The sequence below is a fragment of the Grammomys surdaster genome, unplaced genomic scaffold, assembly GCF_004785775.1.
Source record: "Grammomys surdaster isolate TR1022 unplaced genomic scaffold, NIH_TR_1.0 167, whole genome shotgun sequence".
Taxonomy (NCBI): Eukaryota; Metazoa; Chordata; class Mammalia; order Rodentia; family Muridae; genus Grammomys; species Grammomys surdaster.
In genome coordinates, this window is record NW_021604615.1 from 8,019,082 (window position 1) to 8,023,355 (window position 4,274).

Sequence of the window (4,274 nt, forward strand, 5' to 3'; positions counted from 1 at the left end):
TGGTCTTTTCTAGACAGCTGGGCTTATAGGAGGCCAGCTCTCAGCCGTCCTTACGGATTCTGTGAGCTCAGGGAGGGAGGATCCTACCGCATCTGCTTTCAGGGACTTCCTGAAGCCCTGGAGTTGTTAACTTGCTGCTATTTTAAGATTCTTTTTTTTTTTTTAAGTATTGTGTTCCATTCTTGTTTGTATGTTTCATGTATATGGGTGTTTTGTCTGCATGTATATCTGTGCAGCATGTGTAGAATCCAGAAGAAGGCATCAAATCCCCTGGAACTGGAGTTACAGACAGTTGTGAGCTGCCATGTGGATGCTGGGAATCAAACCAGGGACCTCTGGAAGAGCAGTCAGTGCTCTTAACCACTGAGCCATCTCTCCAGCCCCAAGATGATGATGGTGGTGGTGGTGGTGGCAATCTCTTCTTCCTCTCCTAATAATGTGTATAGGTGTTTTGCCTGCATGTATGTCTGTATACCATATGTATGCCTGGTGCCTAGAGGCCAGAAGAGGGTGCCAGAGCTCCTGGACCTAGAATTACAAATGGTATTAAGCTGCCCTGTGCTAGGAATGAAAGGCCAGTCCTTTGCAAGAATAGCAAGTGCTTTTAACTTCGGAGCCATCTCTCCAGCCTCTACTTCCTGAGTCTCAGGGCATCTCTCTTCAGAACATTAAGGATCTTCCCCGCAGGATGGAAATGCTATTCAAAGATCCTGTGTCTCTCTGCTTCCCAGGCGTGAGGCTAGCTCCCCTCTGCTACACTCTTCTTCCACCATGGTACTCCGTACACATGCGTGGGGTCAAAATGACCATAAATAGAAACCTCTGAAGCTATGAGCCCGAAGAGATCTTTCCTCATGTAAGTTGATTCCATCTGGTATCTTGTCACAGTGAAGACAATGCTAACTGACGTACATGTTGGAGTCCATTTAATTGTAGTGCTTCCTAGTCTCTCGGTGGTGGTGCACGCCTTTAATCCCAGCACTTGGGAGGCAGAGGCAGGCGGATTTCTGAGTTTGAGAGTTCCAGGCTAGCCTGGTCTACAGAGTGAGTTCCAGGACAGCCCGGGCTATACAGAGAAACTCTGTCTCGAAAAACCAAAAAAAACCAAAAAACCAAAACCAAAACAAAAACAAAAACAGGAAACCAATCCCTTTTAAGACAACGCCCCCAAACAACCCATTCCACCTGTTCTGTGGCTCCACTGTTCAGTGGCCGTGCCTGACCTTCCCTCTCACCACCAGCTTCTAACTCCGGTCGATTTTAGTTTCCAGAATGCTTTGAGGACTTTCTGCATCCTCCAGTGAACCGAGTTAATTGCTCTCTGGAACAACTGCATGTTGAAGGCATGTAAACTCATTCCTTGTAGTTTAGAAACCCACCCTTGTTAAATACACACGAGAGGCAGACGCCACTTCCCACTGCAGAGGCTGGATGGTGTTCGTTTCCCTTTTGGTTTTGCTCTGTTACTGGGGTAGGGGAGGAGAGCTAGAAAATGGGAGGACTCCTGGCCATTTGAAGATTTCCATGCATGGTTTCAATCCTGACATGCAGAACCAAGGTTAATTAGATGCTTGGCGGCTTAAGAAGGTGGGGCTTAGCCGAAGTGGTGGGAGCAGGTGTAGTCAGCATAAAGGCGGTTAATTGTAAAGCCATGCAAAATAGGGGTGTCTGGTAATAATATGTTGCATATTACTGAGTGAGGCCTTTGGTCTGTACTCCTCAAAGGTCTTCATAGATGTTAATTAGCCCGGCACTTGGTACAGCCCTGACCTCTATATTACTAATCAGTTGGCTGGGGTTATTCTGCTTTATTCCAGATACACATAATCGGACAAGGAGAGGATTCTCCAGGGCTAGCAATCAATCCCAGGCCTTACAAAGTTTATGGGATGGACTAGCAGAGATCCAGATGCTTACAACTCTATTTCCTGAGAGCCAAGGGCCTATTGCTCCAGGATTTAGAAGCCAGAGATGTACAGCTCGAGACACTGAAATTGGAAGCTTAAGATTATTCTGGGCCAACAGCAGCCACAACGCTCGCTCGGCAGCTACTGTAACCCTAGCCTCTGCCGGCAGCAATAAGCTGTGTCTGCTGGTGCTGTGACTCTGTATGGATATGGGGTGATGGGAAGTTATGTGACTGTAGCTTCAGCATTCAATCCTAGGGTAAGACTGTTACCCGACCAGGCTCACCAGCTCCCTGGAGCTCTTCCAGTGCCTGGCACCCATGCACTCTTCTCTGCCTCGTCATAGCCTTCCTCAGTCCTGGTGCTTTATCTTCCTATTTCTGCTGTCTGTCGGCTCACCACCTCTGCGTGCTGCTGTGCCCCGTTCACTCTCTGGAACTCTTCAGTGTCCCCCTTGTCACTGTCACCGCTCCACTGATGCTCTGTCATTGTTCCCTCCTATTACAAGTCTAGCTTGGTTTTTTTTGGGGGGGAGGGGGAGAAGGGGGTTTCCAGACAGGGTTTCTCTGTGTAGTCCTGGCTGTCCTGGAACTCACTCTGTAGACCAGGCTGGCCTCGAACTCAGAAATCCGCCTGCCTCTGCCTCCCTAGTGCTGGGATTAAAGGTGTGCACCACGACTACCCGGCTATCCAATTTAGCTTGTAAAAAAAAATGTAACATCACTTGAGAGAAGTTTCTATTGGACAAATGACGCTCCCAACTTACTGAAAAAGTGAGCCAAGTAGCTTGTTTATATAGTCAGAAATGGGATGTGGGAAGGATGTTTGCACCAATGACAGTCTGCTCTGCCACTAGAGAAGCTTCCCCCTCCTCCACCCCCACCCCCACCCCCACCCTCCCATCCTGGGTAAAAAGGTTACTAGAGCTTACCAAAGCCTTCGATGGCCAAAAGTCTGGTGCAAGCTATTGAAATGCTCGTGCCTCGGATATTGCCTTCTGCTTTAGCAATAAGCAGCTGTGGTTGCATTGTTGTTTCCTCAAAGGCACTGAGGAGCGTTCAAAACCTGTCGGCAGCTTGAGGACAGTTCAGTCAGACACTAAAGAAGGGTCCTTCGACTGAGTCATGTGACCGAGGCAAGTAGATAACAGAGAAAGATCTGTCTGGGAGTCAAACTAGCCTTTCCCCAGAACAAAATTCGGTCACTCACATTAACAGTTCTCTGATAGTACTTAACAGCGCTATGCTCTTCAGTCCCGTATACTTGGGAAAAGTTGGGTCATTTTATCTGAGCCATTTGGACTGATTTGGGAGCCTCCGCCTAGTCGCCTCCCCCACTCTCCAGCTTTAGTCTTAAAGAAGTGGCCTCTAACATGGCCTGAGTCTTCAGGGCTCAGCGTCTACCAGATCCCTCTCGGAGTGACGCAGATGGTTTCTGAAGTGAAAGGCGCAAACTCACACACACCCTGTCTTTCAGGCTGCTTGCTGCCCTGAATCATTGACGGCCCAAGTTCAGGCCACGTGGCTGTGGAGGTCCACAGTTGAGCGGAGGTGGGGGATCGTGTCTCTGCGCTGTCCAGTATGCATCCTAACAGTCTTTACTTTGTTCTGTGTAAATGTACAAGACTCCTCTCCCCGTGGTGCACATGCAGGTACTTTAAAGCACTCCCCGAACGGACCTCTTTTCGGTCGTGTGGACACACACGCCTGTTCTTTTCAGTGTGCTGGCATTAAACATAGGTACCCATATTTGTATGCAGAGGGTTCTCTTCTGCATATGTTCAGACGTGCACGCAGGACTTATGCTCCATGAATACACACGTGTATACAGCCAGACTTTGCGTATACACAGATGTGCACACACATGATCCTTTCCCTACGTGTACTTGCAGGTATGGCACACACCACAGACTTTTCACCGTTAGGGCACGTGGCACACACACACACACAGGCAGACACGTGGCCCTCTACTCCCTGCGCATGCACACAGACATGCATACAGTTGGCCCTTGGTGTACACACAGAGGCGCGCACACACGTGGCCTCTCTCCGAGCGCACATGGAGGCGCGCGCAGCGCCTTTCAGCGTTGGCGGTCTCCAGCGGAGTCCCGCCGCACGCGCACGCGCACGCGCGTACAGGCCCCTCCCCTAGCCCAGGGCGGGTAGCACCGGCGAGAGGCGCGGGAGATGAGCGGCGGGAGGAGGAGGAGGAGGAGGAGGGCGCCGAAGGCGCGAAAAGGCGCGCAGGCGCGCTGCGCGGAGCGGGCCCGCCGCCGCCCACGTCACCGCGCCGCGCGCACGTCACGCCGGCCCGACGCTCGGCCCAGGGTGAGCCCGCGTCCCGGCGCCGCTGGCTCAGGGCAGGGAC

The 4,274-nt window shown here is 51.2% G+C and overlaps 1 protein-coding gene across 2 annotated transcripts in view; it reads left to right on the top strand.

The window, feature by feature from the left end:
- Positions 1-4,178: 4,178 nt before the first annotated feature.
- Tfdp1 (transcription factor Dp-1) overlaps positions 4,179-4,274 on the top strand; it is a 45,390-nt gene continuing 45,294 nt past the window's right edge. For both annotated transcript variants that reach the window (XM_028766353.1, XM_028766349.1), the window contains exon 1: positions 4,179-4,234. The gene's annotated coding sequence lies outside the window, so the exon portion shown is untranslated. The remainder of the gene's footprint in view (positions 4,235-4,274) is intronic.